This window comes from Papio anubis, chromosome 12 (genome assembly GCF_008728515.1).
Source record: "Papio anubis isolate 15944 chromosome 12, Panubis1.0, whole genome shotgun sequence".
NCBI classification, from domain to species: Eukaryota; Metazoa; Chordata; class Mammalia; order Primates; family Cercopithecidae; genus Papio; species Papio anubis.
Genome location: NC_044987.1, coordinates 109341714 through 109359417, shown reverse-complemented (window position 1 = coordinate 109359417; position 17704 = coordinate 109341714). Strand labels below are relative to the sequence as shown.

Genomic DNA, 17704 nt, shown 5'->3' with positions numbered 1-17704 from the left:
GGTCACACTTTTTCTAAGTGCACACCCCTGCAGCAGAGTGACCAGCCAGGGCTGAGGGAAAATTAGGATAGTTAAGTCTTGGGAAAGTAGGGCTGTGTTTGCATGTGTAGCATGGCATAAATTTTTCAAAGTCCTGATGGACTTTTATATTCCAACCAACTCTCATTTCCTTATTTTGCAATTAGATTAGCTTAAAGAGAAACTGGTAGCTTTTGGAAAACTGTTGAATTTTGGAGAACTGTTTCCACAGCTGCTTTCTTTTTCTCCATTTAGTTTGCCTGAAGCTTGCTGGCCGCTGTGTAGGCTCCTGTGTGGCAGGGGCTGTCTGAGCCATGAACAGTTTCAGGGCTGCCATCTTTTTCTGGACAGTGGCAGCATAGGCTACATCAGGCAAGCCTTTGGGAGAGACAGATGAAGTTGATTTCAAAAATGCAAGGATGCCTTGAAACTGCCTGTCCTGGAAGTCCTACCTGGAGGGGGGCTGGGACAATCTGCAGAATGTGGATATGGGATGGGTGATGGACTTGACTTACACCAACTGCAGGACAACTGAAGATGGACAGTATATCACCCCTGATGAAATCTTCACCATTCCCCAGAAACAGAGCAACCTGGAGATGAACTCAGAAATCCTGGAATCTTGGGCGAATTACCAGAGCAGCACCTCCTACTCCATCAACACAGATCTCTCTCTCTATTCCAAAGTCAATGGCAAGTTCTCTGCTGAGTTCCAGAGAATGAAAACCCTTCAAGTGAAGGACCAAGCTATAACTACCCGAGTTCAGGTAAGAAACCTCGTCTACACAGTCAAAATCAACCCAACTTTAGAGCTAAGCTCAGGTTTCAGGAAGGAGCTCCTTGACATCTCTGACTGTCTAGAGAACAACCAGACGAGGATGGCCACCTACCTGGCAGAACTGCTGGTCCTCAACTATGGCACCCACGTCATTACCAGTGTGGACGCTGGGGCTGCTCTTATTCAGGAGGACCACATCAAGACCTCCTTTCTCCAAGACAGCCAGAGCAGTCATAGTGCCATGACCGCCTCTGCTGGACTTGCCTTCCAAAACACCATGAACTTCAAACTTGAGGAAAACTATATCTCACAGAATGTCCTCACCAAGAGCTACCTCTCAAACCGAACCAACTCCAGGGTGCAGAGCATCGGAGGGGTTCCTTTTTACCCAGGCATCACCCTCCAGGCCTGGCAGCAGGTGGCCAACCCCCAACCACCTGGTGGCCATCGACCGCTCTGGCCTGCCACTGCATTTCTTCGTCAACCCCAACATGCTGCCTGACTTGCCAGGCCCCCTGGTGAGGAAGGTGTCACAGACGGTGGAAACTGCTGTGAAGCGCTATTACACATTCAACACCTACCCTGGCTGCACCGATCTCAATTCTCCCAACTTCAATTTTCAGGCCAACACAGATGATGGCTCCTGCGAGGGGAAAATGACCAACTTCTCTCTGGGTGGGGTTTATCAGAAATGCACTCAGCTCTCAGGGAGTAGGGATGTCCTCCTCTGCCAAAAGTTGGAGCAGTAGAATCCACTCACTGGTGATTTCTCCTGCCGCTCTGGCTACTCCCCAGTGTACCTGCTATCCGAGACTCGTGAGGAGGGTTACAACCATCTGGAGTGTTGTAAGAAGTGCACCCTCCTTGTCTTCTGCAAGACCGTGTGTGAAGATGTGTTCCAGGTGGCAAAGGCTGAATTCAGGGCTTTTTGGTGTGTGGCCAGTAGCCAAGTACCTGAGAACTCAGGACTGCTTTTCGGAGGCCTCTTCAGCAGCAACAGCATAAACCCCATGACAAATGCGCAGTCATGCCCAGCCGGCTACTTTCCACTGAGACTCTTTGAAAACCTCAAGGTCTGCGTTTCTCAGGACTATGAGTTGGGAAGCAGGTTTGCGGTCCCTTTTGGTGGGTTCTTCAGCTGCACAGCTGGGAACCCCCTGGTGGATCCAGGCATATCCAAAGATTGAGGGGCACCTTCCCTGAAAAAGTGGCCAAGGGACTTCAGCCAACACCTAGCCCTCATCAGGGATGGATGCCAAGTGTCCTACTGCGTCAAGGCCAGGCTCTTTACAGAAAAGTTCCTTCCTCCTGTTAGTCTCCTGCCTTTCACCCAACCACCCCTTATGAGTGAGGCTGACACCAACGCTGTCATAGTGACCAGTTCTGAGAATGTGAGATCCTGGCTTACAGATTCCCAGACCCACCAGTGGAGGCAGGGAGAGTCGATAGAGCTGCACAGCACCATGAATGCCATCCATGAGGATGGTGGTGGTCTGTCAGGAGGGACTACAGCTGGTATCGCAGTGGGGCCACCACCATTCTGGCTGTTGTCATCACCCTGGCCATCTATGGCACCAGGAATTTCAAGAAGAGGGGATACTGGGCATTTTGGAAGAGGCAGAGTTTGGTTTCAGGCACTGCAGCAACTGGAGACACCCCTGACCAAGAGCATTAAATCTTAAATCTCTCCCTGAGTAGGTTTCTCTCATCTCCAAACAGCGTGGTCATTTCTGATTACTTCTGTTTTCCTAAGTATTGAAATGACAAGGGCAACCAAAATCACATAGAAATTTGAGACTTCTTGTTTAGGTCTCTGGGCCAGGAAATTCATATTGCTACTTGAACAAGGGTGGGGTTGGGGAGCGGGAACAGTTGGGACTCTTGAAGCAAAAGTCATTCTGGGACTAAAATAGGAAGCAGGTGCCCTTTCCCAATGTGTGTCACTTTCTTCACCTGAAGGCATTTGTGTAAAAACAGAGCGGGGGTGGGGGGAGTGTTAACATTTGGATTTGGAAGCTATGCATTTACTCTGAAGTCTGCGGTGGTTTCCAATGTGTGTGCTGTAAAAATTTCTGCTTAAAGGCACCTCTCTCTCTCTGTCTTCCCCGCTCCCTCACCTTTAAAGTTGTCTGGATTTCACGCTACTAGAGCCTGGCAAAACCCTGAGAAGACACAAGTCCTGCTTGGCCACTGCTTTTTAACTTTTGGGCCTCCCTGTTGACAGACTGTGTTATCTCCTCCGTGTCATCTAAACAGCATCTGAAAAGAAAGATGTTGCCTGAGCCAATTCCACTTTTTTCCAGCTGCCCCATTAAGTCTTCCTGGGACCAGACCACTCTTGGACTTCTGACTAGTGTCATGAAGTCCTCCGAAAATATTTTAACATATAAGCTTCTATTAGTGGGTCAACGGGGAAGGGACAGTTTGTAGACAAGGAGTAAGGAAAGACAGATAAAAACTGAAAAAGATTGTGGTGCTCAGGAGAAACTGAAATTCTTACCCACAACCAACTTCCTCTTAGCTCATCATAAATGGGGCATTGAAAGGAGCTGTAGATTTGGATAGACCAAATTTTATGGTTTCATCTTCTATGTTACCAAAGTACAACCCCTTCCTCTTCCAATAATGGTCCTTACCCTTCCCGTCTTCCTGTTATATGCGCACACGCACACACGCACACCACATTTCAATAAGTTTGCATTGTTCTGGGGGTGAAAAAGGCAAGAAGTTAAATTAAGCCCACATCTAAGTATTATTTCTTCCCTAAAACCAACACAGAGTAAGTAACACCAGTTATGGACCCTTCCTCTTTTTTTCCAGCAGAAAGGGAGCTGACCATGATCAAATCCATGTTTTCAAATGAACTGAAAAAGGCATCCAGCACCATTTGTAACCCATTTATTTCAGTTCCAGGTTTACAGCCCTAGGACAGTTAGCAGGACACATGATTGTCAACTGGTAATAGTTGGGGTTTTACTCAATTTTAATACCAATCTCATCTGATTGTAATTACTCCACTACTGTCGTGTTCCCTCCCAAAGTGTTTTTTAAATGATATATTTATTCACCAAATCAAATATCATTACTGAGTTATCTTCTATGAAGGATGAATGTTCTCTTTGTTAATGTTCACAATCAAGATCTTGGGCTGAGAAGAGGCCCTTCACCAAGGAGTTGGAAGTATCACAGCGTCTGGGAAGGTGGGAATCAGGACACCCATTCATTTCCAACTGAGATACAGAGAAGTGAGTCATAGAATTTGACCCCTGCTCTCCTGACTGCCCAGCCAGGGACACTGATTTCTATAGCCCCTTTACTTAACCCTGCCTCTTAAGCATAAAACGTTCTTCTAAACCTCTGAGTGTTTTGTGGGTTCTGAGTGTTTTGTATGTTTTAGCCAAGTTAACCACTTGTCTGCAAATACTGACTTCCTATGAATTCTTTGAAGATTATTGAGTCAGAAAGGAAAAATATAGCCCCAAATTCCCAGGCTTTTAATGCATTAACTGCGTATTGAAATGAGAGGTTCTTCACAAACTTATATTCCCACTAACAAGATTGCACATAAACATGCATTAAAGTATGTACTAAGCAACCCTCTGTCCAACGGCTCATGCATATGAAGTCTGAACATGGGAGTTTGCAGGTTGCATTTATCAAGTCATTTTGCAGAGTCAGATCCCGGATGGAAGAGCTCACAGGCTCTGCCTTCCAAGTCCTGGGTTCCTAACTGGTGGTCTTAGGCTGGGGTCTGTGGGGAGACCAACCCTGGCTTCCAAGAAGACCACATCCCATGGACTATCAGAAATAGACACAGATTTGGGTAACAAAGGTGGCTCTGCATTTGTGTTTTATTTTTGTGTTCTTGTCAGTTTTGAGATGATTAACATTAAACATTTATTCGAGAAACAACAGGCAGAAGCAACAATTCAAACATGCATCATATTGTAGTCAGGCGAAGGAACCTTTAAAAATGAACATTCACAATTTTAACGATGATTTTTCTCCCACATTTTCACTTACTTATTTTCCCAGCCATATTGTCTGTTCTATTAGGTAAAGAGTCTAACCAGGTCAAATATGTGGGTAAGAACAACGTAGAATATATATATTTTAAGTGGGGGTTGAAGGGACTTTCCCCCCATCCAGTGGAAGGGCTTGTGGTTGCTTACAGACTCAGGGAGATAACCGAAATCCCTCACAGATAGGTGCACTAATCTACAAAAAGCGCAAGGTCAACAACAGCAACAATTTTGTGGTGGTTCACTTGCCATTTACTGTTCTGCACAGACACCTCATGAACACCAGGTGGCGGTGTCCTCTCTCAGCGCAACACCAAAGACTTCAAAACACTCCAGTTGCAAATAAACAATTCACATTAGGACATTCACCTGCCTCTCCCAGAACCCCCAATCTAATGCCGGGGACCACAGAGAAGGAAAGGGGTCGGGGTCCTTTCTTGTACCACATGGGCATTCCCCCAATTCTCTCATGCATACAAAAGTGCATCGCCAAGACGAGTACTTTTGACCAAGTATAAAACCACAGAGACGACCAAATTTTACAGAAAGGGGAAGAGAATGAAAACACAAAGGCACCACAGCCACAAATACACACTTAACCTTTTAGGGGATGGGCACCTGATGAGGTTTGTCTCCACTTACATTTGCCATCCCTGGAGACTCTGGAAGGGAGAAACTTGGCTGCTGGCGCTAAGAGCATGAAAGGGAAGGCATGGAATCCCCTACTTGGGCCAGGAGAACATAGCAGGGCTTCTGGTGGGAAAACACCCTGTGTCAAGGTAGTGGATGCACAGGGCTCGGCTGGCAGGGTTCTCACTGAAGTCTAGACCGCACTTTTCCAGTTTGGCACAAGAGAAAGGGCAGAGGAATGCTCCCTGCCTTGCCTGGCACAGTGTTAGAAAGGAAGTTCAACATCCCTGCTGCCCAGAAAGCCACACAAGAACAGCACAAGGATGAAGTAATCTCACTGGACATCTGCAGAAAGGACAAGAAATGGGGCACAGACACAATCAAAAGCCCAGGGGAAAAGGCTTGAAGGTATGAAGACAACCTCTCCAAGTGATATTGCCATGGGCACAGCAGCTCCCTTTCCATCTTGAGTCCTCTTCCTTCTGCTCCCGGCCACCCCTTCCCCACCTATACCTTCTTCTCCCTGATGTGGGGAAACGGATCTCTCCCCACTGCCTAATTCCATTGTGAAAGTCTGTCTTCTTTTCTTCCCCACCTCCGACTGCCTCATCGTGTCTTTCTTCCCAAGAACCCTCAGCCTATTTTTGCACCCCTCCGTGGCCATCTTTCTGTGGCCTAGAAGTCCAGCAGATACTTGACCAGGTTGCTAAAGGCAGAGATGGCATGAGACTCTCCAAATTATCTCTGGTAACCTGGCAATGGGCAGCAGTGTGACATTAAACATTGCAAGGATGTCTCTTTTATTTAGCTCAGGTGTTTCCTTACTAAGTGTGGGAGGAAATTGCCCTGTGGTTCAGTAAGCTCGAGACCGTTATCACTCTGGAGGTACTTAGTGAGTCCAAAGCAAATAATTGTCTCATTGATAGTACTTTTATTACCTCAGAGGCTTTCTCTATCTGGCATGGGAATACTTCTACCCAGTTAGTGAAGGTATCCACCCATACGAACAGAGGCTGGATGTCCCTTATCCTTGGAATATGGGTGAAACCCATCTGCCAGTCTTCCCTTGGGTAGTCTCCTATTCTTGGTGTTCTGGGGGAAGAATCTGTTAGTTGGCGTTATGTTTAAGGCAAGCCTCACAAACATTAAGTACCTGTTTGACCATTCTAAATAAATTTTTACGTATTGCCATCCTCTGAGTGTCACCATCCTGAGAGCTGAAAGCTCTTTCCCTGAGAGGTGGCCCATTATATTTCCACAGGAGAATATTGAGGGTTTTTTTTCTTTTATGGAGCCCTTCCAGATCAGGGGGACGTCAACTGGATCAGAAATATGGGGCGCTTTTGCTGTCAATTTAGCTTGGTCTGCCAACTTATTTCGCTCAGCTGTTTTATCTGTCCCCTTTTTGTGGTCTTTACAATGTATTACTGCCACTTCCCATGGAAAGAAGATTGAGAATAGTAGCCTGTCAATTTCCTGATGGTGTTTAATGGGAGACCCATTGGCTGTGAGGAAGCGTCTCCCTTTCCAGATAGTGCTATGGGCATGGATAATTGAGAAAACATACTTAGTATAAATATTAGCTGCTGTATTAGCGTTCTCTAGAGGGACAGAACTAAAAAGATATATATATATATATGATTTTCTTATTAACGCACATGATCACAAGGTCCCACAATAGGCCATCTGCAAGCTGAGGGGCGAGGAAGCCAGTCTGAGTCCAAAAACTGAAGAACTTGGAGTCCAGTGCTTGAGGGCAGGAAGCATCCAGCATGGGAGAAAGATGTAGGCTGGGAGGCTGGGCCAGTCTAGTCTCTTCACATTTAGCCATGCTGGCAGATGATTAGATGGTGCCTACCTATATTAAGGGTGGATCTGCCTTTCCCACCCCACTGACCCAAAATGTTAATCTCCTTTGATGACACCCTCCCAGATACCCAGGATCAATACTTTGGACCTTTCAATCCAATCAAGTCGACACTCAGTATTAACCATCACAAGTCCACCACTTGTCAACTTGAACCCATACACATCTCCTAAGATCATACATAATCTTCAAAAAGGACAATAATAAAGTCATAATTACACCTAACATAATACAACTATCCTTCATACAACTGGAAGTGCACCTATCTGCAACCCAAATACTGTTACATAAGGTTAACAATACTTAAATTCTGACATAAGTCAAAAAATCTTATGTCACATGATAAAGGAAAACTGGAATGAAGATATTTTCTTAGTACAAGTGTGTACATGCACAAACATGTTCTTAACAAAAGAAGGAGGAAATCATAACGACAACCACAGTCCTCCTTTCTGCAGCTGATCACATGGTCGTAGCTGGTATTGATAACCACCTTCTTCTACTACCCATTCTGTATTCCCTTTGCCTTCAGCAAACACCTCAGCAGGTTGTGGTTTTTTTTCCTGGTGGAGCGACCCAAACCTTTATTTCTGAAAGGTCTGGGACATTCGTAGTCCTGTCTAGATTGGACTGTTATAGTTTTCCATTGACCTTAATCACAGGGGATGGTAATACTAAGAGAGGCCCTAATGGATCTCGTGTGTTCCATGCATACTCTTCCTTACCTCCATTGTGGAATAGTAGACTGATTTCGCCTTGACAGTCCGGGATAATCAGCCCAGCCAACACTGTAACTCCCTTCTTATCCTGTTAACTTAAAAGTAAGAGGAGCCCAAAGTGTCCAGGTGGCAATCTTAACTTCCAGTTTAATGGAATCATTGTTGTGTCACCTGGTGACAGCGCTCCTCCCTCTGGAACTAAGACCTCTAGGCCAGCAGAACATAAAGTTGCAGAAACAGGAAGCAAAAATTTTGCTAGTGAACACTAGGAGTGGTGGTGAGTGGTGCCATTTCCACTTTCACCCCTTGATTCCTGGACCCGTAAATCTTGGCTATGGGAGAAACATATTGGGTGCTGATTCAGAGCATACACAGCCTTCTGGAGAACTTTGCCTCAGCCCTGCAAAGTATTGTCACCTAGTTGACATAATTGTGACTTCAAAAGGCCATTCCAAGGCCGGGCGCGGTGGCTCAAGCCTGTAATCCCAGCACTTTGGGAGGCCGAGACGGGCGGATCACGAGGTCAGGAGATCGAGACCAGCTTGGCTAACACGGTGAAACCCCGTCTCTACTAAAAAAAATACAAAAAACTAGCTGGGCGAAAAGGCCATTCCAGCATCCTATCAATCCAGCTGCTTCAGGATAATGAGGAACATGGTAAGACCAGTGAATTCCATGAGCACGATCCAACTGCTGCACTTCTTTAGCCATAATGTGAGTGCCTTGGTCAGAGGCAATGCTGTGTAGAATACCACGATGGTGAATAAGGCATTCTGTGAGTCCACAGATGGTAGTCTTGGCAGAAGCATTGTGTGCAAGATAGGCAAACCTATATCTGGAGTAAGTGTCTATTCCAGTGTGGACAAACCTCTGCCCTTTTCTTAATGGAAGAGGTCCAATATAATCAACCTGCCACCAGGTAGCTGGCTGATTACTCTGAGGATTGGTGCCATATCGAAGGCTCAGTGTTGGTTTCTGCTGCTGGCAAATTGGGCACTCAGCAGTGGCCATAGCCAGGTCAGTCTTGATGAGTGAAAGTCCATGTTGCTGAGTCCATGGGTAACCTCCATCCCTGCCACCGTGGACACTTTGTTCATGGGCCTATTGATTGATGACAGGGGTGGCTGGGGAAAGGCTGAGTGGGGTCCACAGAACTTGTCACCCTATCCACTTGATTATTAAAATCCTCCTCTGCTGAGGGCCCCGGTTGGTTAGCACTCACATGGGATAAAATGTCTTCAGTTTTTGACCACTGAGAGAATTCCATCCACACACCTCTTCCCCAAATTTCTTTGTCATCAATTTTCCAATCATGCTTCTTCCAAGTCCCCAAATTCCCGGCTAAATCGTTAGTCACAGTCCACAAATCAGTATATAATTGCACATCTGACCATTTCTGCTTCTATGCAAAGTGCACAGCCTGGTGCACTGCTCGAAGTTCTGCCCACTGGGAAGACTTCCCTTCACTGCTTCAGAGATGTCCTAGAAAGGAGCTGCAGTGCTGCAGCTCTCCACTTTTGGGTAGTGCCTGCATACTGTTTGTGAACCCAGGCCTTAGTCTTCTCTTCCTCTGTCAATTGATCATAGGGAACTCTCCATGAGGCCATCGGTGCAGGCTTGGGGAGAGAAGGCAGGGTGGCAGGAGTGAGACCATGGGCATTTGAGCCACTTCCTCATGTAATCTACTTGTGCCCTCGGGACCTGCTCGTGCCCTGTCACATATATACCACTTCCATTTGATGATGGAATGCTGCTGTGCATGACCCACTTTATGGCTAGATGGGTTAGAAAGCACCCAGTTTATGACGGGCAGTTCAGGTTCCATGATGACTTGATAATCCACAGTCAAACATTCAGTTTCCTTGAAAGCCCAGTAACAGGCCAAGAACTGTCTCTCCAAAGGAGAATAGTATCTGCAGAAGATGGCAGGGCCTTGCTCCAAAATCCTAGAGGCCTCTGCTGTGATTCACCTATGGGGGCCTGCCAAAGCCTCCAAACAGCAACCCTATCTGCCACTGACACCTCAAGCACCATTAGATCTGCTGGGTCATATGGCCCAAGTGGCAGAGCAGCTTGCACAGCAGCCTGGACCTGTTGCAGAGCCTTCTCTTGTCTTGGACCCCACTCAAAACTGTCAACCTTTTGGGTCACTTGATAAATGGGCCAGATTAACAAACCCAAATGAGAAATGTATTGCCTCCAAAATCCAAATTGTCCCACTAGGCATTATACCTTTTTCTTGGTTGTGGGAGGGGCCAAGTACAGGAACTTATCCTTCACCTTAGAAGGAATATCTCCACAAGCTCCACACCACTGGAGCCCTAGAAATTTTACTGAGGGCTGGGCACAGCGGCTCATGCCTGTATTCCCAGCACTTTGGGAGACTGAAGTGGACAGATCACCTGAGGTCAGGAGTTGGAGACCAGCCTGGCCAACATGGTGAAACCCTGTCTCTACTAAAATTACAAAAGTTAGCCAGGCTTGGTGGTGTGCACCTGTAATCTCAGCTACTCAGGAGGCTGAGGCAAGAGAATCGCTTGAATCCAGGAGGCAGCAGTTGCAGTGAGCCAAGATCATGCCACTGCACTCTAGCCTGGGTGACGGAGTGAAACTCAATCTCAAAAAAAAAAAAAAAAAAAAATTAAAATAAATAAATAAATAAATAAAAGAAAAGGAATTTTACTGAGGTGGAAAGTCTCTGAATTTTAGTTGGATTTATTTCCCATCTTCTGGCACACAAATGTCTCAAAAAGTAAGTCCAGTGTGTTTGCTGTTTGTTTTTCACTGGATCCAAGTAGCATAATGTCATCAATATAATGGAACAGTGTGATATCTTGTGGAAGTGAAAAGCAATCAAGTTCTCTCCAAATAAGATTATGTCACAAAGCCAGAGAGTTGATATACGCCTAAGTAAGACAGTAAAGGTATATTGCTGGCCTTGCCAGCTGAAGGCAGATTACTTCCGGTGGGCCTTATGGACGAGAATAGAGAAAAAGACATTTGCCAAGTCAATGGCTGCTTACCAGGTACCAGGAGATGTGTTAATTTGCTCAAGCAATGAAACCACATCTGGTACAGCAGCTGCAATTGGAGTCACCACTGGGTTAAGCTTATGATAACCCACTGTCATTCTGCAAGATCCATATGTCTTCTGCACAGGCCAAATGGGAGATTTGAGTGGGAATGTGGTGGGAATCACCATCCCTGTATCTTTGAAGTCCTTGATGGTGGCACTAATCGCCACAGTCCCTCTGGGGATGTGATATTGTTTTTGATTTACTATTTTTCTAGGTAGAGGCAGTTCTAATGGCTTCCATCTGGCCTTTCCCACAAAATAGCCCTCACCCTACCAGTCAGGGAGCCAAGTGTGGGGGTTCTGCCAGCTGCTAAGTATGTCTGTGCCAATTATGCATTGTGGCACTGGGAAAATGACCACAGGATGAGTCCGGGGACCACTGCACCCATTGTAAGTCAGACTTGAGCGAAAACTCCATTAATTACCTGACCTCCATAAACCCTTACTTTAACTGTAGGACCACAATGATGTTTTGGGTCCCCTGGAATCAACATCAGCTCAGAGCAAGTGTCCAGTAGTCCTTGAAATGTCTGATCATTTCCTTTTCCCAGGTAATGCACAGTTACCCTGGTAAAAGGCCAGCGGTCTCTTTGGGGAAGGATGGGAGAAAGATTAACAGCATAAATTGTGGGTAGTGTAATAGGGTCCTTCCCCAAGAGGACCTGGCCTCCCCTTCATTCAAGGGGTTCTGGGTCTGCAAACTGGCTCAAGTCTGGAAATTGACTGAGGGATTGTGATTCTCTACTTTTATAATTTGAATTTGTCTTTTTTTCCATTTGACCTAGAAGTTTCCTTTTTATATAAATTAAGTAGGAATGCAATAGGCTTCCTATCAATTTCACTTCTAGGAATACCATGATTAATTAGCCAGGGCCGGAGCACTACATGAGTCAGACTACTCTGATTGCTGCTGTGCCTCTGCTGTCCATTACGGTAGCTACATCCACCTTGCCTTTGACGGTTGAGTGCCACTACTTGGCTCCTGCCACCTAGGGATCCAATTTTTCCCATTGTATTTAAAATTTGTAGCTGAGTGACTGCAGATCCCACTGGTAGATCTGACATACAGAGAAGAGCAATTACAGGGCCCTTCAAAGATGCAGATGTTTCCCTCACAAATCTATTTCACAAGGCATTGGTCCAGGGCATATCTTCTGGACCCTCCCAGCTGGGATGAGTAGGTCTAATATGACTAATTTACTCCATCATCCCAATCTCCCTAAGCCTTTGAATCCCTTCCTCTACCTTAAACCAAGGGAGATCAGGCATTTCCAGCTTGCTCATCTTTTAATCCATATTTCAGCCAACCAAGCAAATAAACTATTAGAACCTTTTCTGATTCCCTGAGCTGCAATATTAAATGCAGAGTCCTACTTAGTTGGCCCAAGTCAATAAATTCAGCCTAATCCATCTCTATGTTCTTTCCACTATTATCCCACACCTTTAATATTCATTTCCTTACCTGTTCTCCAGATTTCTGTTTATGTAAATTAGAAAACTCAAGCAGTTCTTTTCAACTGTAGTGTACTTCCTCATAGGTTACACTCTAAACCTCACCTCTAGGGGCCCACGAGGACTTTAGTCTAGTTATAGGTCTAGAAGCAAACAGAGGTGTTGGGAGTGGCTCCTGAGAAGAATCAACATTGTCTTGCCTGGCAACCACCTCAGGAGAGGCCATCACTCTTGCCTCCAGCAGCACAGGGTTTATCTCCAAAGGTGTAAAGGCTGATGGCAGTATGGGTCAGGGAGGGGATGTTGCCACTACTGGGGGTGGGGAGGCTGTTTCTTCTGGCAAAGAAAGGTTTATCAGAGTTTGCAAACTCAGTGTCCCCAGCTTCATCAGGGTTCTCCCACACATCCCCACTCCAGGTTGCAGGGTCCCATTTTTTCCCAGTCAATGCCCTCACTTTAACAGTAGACACCTGGCCAGGTTGTGCATGCATCTTTCGTTGCAGGTTAGCCACTTGCATGACAAGAGCATGTGTCTGTTTTTCCACAATTTCAGCTCTTTCTCTATAAGAGATAAGACTCACTCAGGGCAATCTTAGCAGATTGAAGGGTCAGATCTCTCTTTTGAAGTCAGGAGTTAGAATCCCTGAGTTCATCATTTTCTTTCATCACTTTGTCCAGTGAACTTAGGTGCAACCAACCAGCTTCATTATGTTCCTTGGTTTTCCAAATATAGTCAAAGGTATTACATATAGAGTCACTAAACTCTTTGCCTCTGATGAGCAGTGAATCAGGAGTGTCAAATGCATTTATTTTGCAGAAGTGTCTAAACAGTTCATGCCAAGGACTATCAGTGTTCTCCATACTATTGGAAGTGGAGTCCTTAGCATTTTTTAGTCTAATCATATTGAGCAGCCAACTCTAGAAACTCCCAAACCAAGGAAAGAACTCCATCCTTAATATTCTTTTCCTTTAGAACCATCCTACTCCCAGTACCAAAATCTGTATTAGCCACAGTTTTCTAGAGGTACAGAACTAATATATATGAGTTTATTAAGTATTGACTCACATGATCACAGGGTCCCACAATAGGCCATCTGCAAACTGAGGAGCAAGGAGAGCCAGTTTGAGTTCCAAAAGTGAAGAACTTTGAGTTCGATGGTCGAGGGCAGGAATCATCCAGCATGGGAGAAAGATGTTGGCTGGAAGGCTAGGCCAGTCTAGTCTTTTCATGTTTTTCTGCCCCCCTCTTTTTTTTTTTTTTTTTTTTTGAGACAGAGTCTCGTTGTGTCGCCCAGGCTGAAGTGCAACGGTGGGATCTCAGCTCACTGCGACCTCCGCCTCCTGGGTTGAAGTGATTCTCCTGCTTCAGCCTCCTTAATAGCTGGGATTACAGGTGCACACCACCATGCCCCACAAATTTTTTGTATTTTTAGTAGAGACAAGGTGTCACCATGTTGGTCAGGCTGGTCTTGAACTCCTGACCTCATGATCTGCCTGCCTCAGCTTCCCAAAATGCTGGGATTACAGGCATGAGCCCCTTCTTAGCTTCTGGCTTTAGGGGATATTGTCTTTTGTTAGGGAATGAAGTGGGGTCCTTAAAATGGATTTGGACTGATGTGGCTGTGGTGGCTCAACCAATTTTTCCCTGAATTGCCCAAACTTTTGGGTTTATAAAGAGTCTATCCTGGAGCCATAAGGATGGTGGTCCCCATATGAGCTAAAATATACCTACCTAGCAGAGGAGTAGAGCTTTCAGGCATGATTAAGAAGCCATGAGTAAACAAGAGGTCTTCCCAGCTACAACTAAGGGATTGGGGAAAGTATCAGGTTAAAGGCTTTCCTGAAATGCCCATCACAATCGTACTAAGGGAGGAGAAGAGAACAGAAATGGCAGCTGTGGTATTGAGAAGGAAGTTCACCTTCCTCCCTTTGACCTCCAGAATCACCTGGGGCTCCTGGATGGTGATGGCAACCTGAGATGTTGGAGCCGGGGAGTCGAGTCCTCGGACCTTTCAGTTTTGCTGGACAAATTGTGAGGCTGGCTCTGGACCCAGTGACCTGTACCTCTGGGGACAGTCTGCCTGCCTTCCAGTGGTACCCACCACAGGCTGAACAAGGTCAAGGTAATCTTCTCTTGCTGTCTGGGCAATTCTTCTTAGAAGTGCCCTGGGTTGTCACACTTGTAGCAATTAGCAGGTGTACCTAGGTGATCCTGGGGTCTGGAGGCCTGTAGAGCAGCTACCTAGAGTCCCTGCCTTTTTCTTATGTCTCCTCTCTTTCTCCTAAGCCTCCTCCTGAACTCCATTGTAAAAGACTAAGGTGATCACCTTTTGGTGGTTTTCTAAAGTGCTACCTGGTCCTATGGTCTGTTTTTGTAGCTTCCTCCTGATATCTGGTGTTGCCAGAGTAATAAATTTGTCATTTAGGATTAGTTGTCTCTCAACTGAATCAGGAGATAGAGGGGTGTGCTCCACCAAGTCCTCTCTTAGCCTTTCCAGAAAGCCAGAGGGATTCTCATCTAATCTCTGGTTGATCATAGTTTTGAGTAATTGAAAGGCTTAGCTCTAGTCCTTCCCAAGCCCTCCAATACGCACGCCTGAAAGTGTTTCCTCCTCCATTCTCCCATGTTATCATCACAGTCCCATTTAGGGTCCTCCAATGGTATCGCTGTCTTTCCAATTGGATAAGGCTCCTTGCCTTCTCTGGCACTATAGGATGTACAAAGCTCATTTCCAAATTTCTCTGCAACTTGCAGGGAGGCCTGTTTCTCACAGTGGTCAGGGTTTGCTTTAAGAGTAATATAATGTCCTTCCAGGAGAGTTCAAATACTTGGGTTAAATCCTGGAAAGCCGTTATATACCTGCCAGGGTCGCCTGAAAACCTACAGAGAGCTACCTTTAGCTCTCCCTTTAGAGAAAAGGGGACCTGTGCCTTAATAGGGCCATATTCACAAGGCATTTCTTATAGGGGCATCAGTGAGGCTTGGACTCAACTAGAACAAAAATTTCTATGATGGGGCAAGTTTAAGGGGGGACATGGACAGGGTCGATAGGATTGACCAAGAGAACTGGCTTCAGGGGCTGGTGCCTTTTCTGGCAACATTCTAGGGTTTGTTTCCTTGATCCACTAGGACTGTCCTTTGTGGGGTTTTTTGATATAACCATTAGGAGGGCTGGGTGAACTTTACAGTGTTAACAGAGGTCTGGGTTATCCTGGGTGAGCCCCTAGGAAATGTTGCAGTTTCCTTACTCCTTAATTTAGCAAGTTCCAAGTTCTTGTCTCGTGACCATGAAGAATGAGGTATGCAGAAACAGGGGTCGGGGGGGGGGTAAGGCAGAGTCGAGTTTTATTAAGTGACAGAAAGACAGCTCTCAGTAAAGACAGGGGACCTGAAAGTGGGTTGCTGCTGACCAGCTCATCCAAAGGTTTTTATCCCTTCTTTCTAGGGATGTTTTTCTCATTTGCATCTTACATAACCTCCTACTTCCAAGTTGCTTCCTAGTTCCACTTTTCACTGTGCAGGTGCATTCTTGTCCACAGTTACTCCATTGTAATTATTACCCATAGGCACCACAGAAAAGCCCAATTAGGGGTGGTGGTGGTAAAACTGCAATGTAGATGTCATGTTCATGATATTATAATAAGCTGGGTCAAATTAAGGACATTTAGTTGATTTATTGTGCTTGTGCCTAAGTTGGGACAGTCCATTCTGAGCAAACATCCTGGTATAAGAGGAAGTTCTTAACCACATCTCCACCTGCTAGCTACGTAACAGGGGCAGTGCACATGCTTCCTTGTGGGTGTTGTTCTCTCCTGAGACTCTCCATCTCTACCTGCCTAGCCAGCCCCTAACTGCCTCCTTTCACAAAAGGTACAGTGACCGGTCCAAGGTCATGCAGAAAATTGGCTGGCAGAGGGGCCCAGACCTAGAGGAACCCTAGGGACAGAACATTTTAAGGCCAAGGCTGGGCCCTTATGCCTGTGCTGGATGAAATCCCAACCCTACAATAAGAAGTTACTTCCTCTGACAACACCTGGGTTCACTGAAAAAAGAGGAGACAGAAAGCCTCCCACAAACCCAGCTCAGGTTGATGTGTCTTGCCTTGCAGTCAGCTTTGCCCTCCCTCAGTGGGAAAAGGGGCCAAGTTCAGTACTGCCAGCAAACACAGGACTGGCCTGGTGACCACTATTTACAGCTTGCCCTGGGGCCCAGGGAAAACAGCAGGGAAGGGTCCCACTGTTTAAGAACATATAACCCCAAACACAAGGAAAGGGTGAAGGGACTTATTTGGGAATTTCCAGCTGAAGGACATGGGTTTTCTTGGTTTCCATTCTGGGGCATCTGAGAGCCTGGAACTCTAGTTCATTGAGGTGTGGGGTGTATTGAGGAGGAAGCAGTTCACAGGGGGCCAGCCGCAGTGCCTCAGTTCTCAAGAACAGGCCACATTCCTGGGCCCTTCCTCAGGCCTCTGGCACAGACACCTCCCAGCTGCACACTGGCACCTGGGAGACAATGACCCAGTTTTTCTGAAATGATGATTGCTGTTCTGAAGATCATGTTCATGGATATACTGACAAGTTTTGACTTTTCTGTTTCTTTTAAGAAACTGTTTCGGGGAGTCCTGCATTAGAACAATGTGGGTGCCCTTGCTCTAGGTGGGAGGACACCTTAGCATCTTGGTCCCAACTGGCCAAGCTGAGGATGGACTTGGCCATGAACCCAGCGTGTGGTTCAGCCCCAGCGGGAATTTGCCAGGACAAACCAGGGAGGAAGGTTCAATTCGGTCTGTTGGAAAAGCAGCTGCCCACCTGGAGTTGTATATAGAAACGGGCTTCCAATCACTCCAGCTCTGTGAGCCTCTCTCCAATGTACATGCCTGAGAAGAAAAACAAGTGAGGAGACTCACCTCGACTGTGTCACATGGGTGTCCCCCAAGCATACCTGCCTCACCTGGAAGAGGAGAGAGGGACTCGTGACCTAAAGTGGCTCAGAAACTTGCAGTGGAGGGTAATGGATAGGATGGGGATTCTGGCAAGGAAGAGTAGGCAGGAGCTGCTGGAGGGGAAAGGAACATTGACCATGCACCTGCTGGGCACCAGGCACATCCTGTGAGCTTCTGTAATCCTCATGTCCACTAGGGG

At 46.3% G+C, this 17704-nt stretch overlaps 1 pseudogene across 1 annotated transcript; it reads left to right on the top strand.

Moving 5' to 3' along the window:
- Positions 1–317: 317 nt before the first annotated feature.
- LOC100998672 lies at positions 318–4708 on the top strand (annotated as a pseudogene). The gene has a single exon (XR_002516972.2). The product of XR_002516972.2 is annotated as a macrophage-expressed gene 1 protein-like (transcript).
- Positions 4709–17704: the final 12996 nt, after the last annotated feature.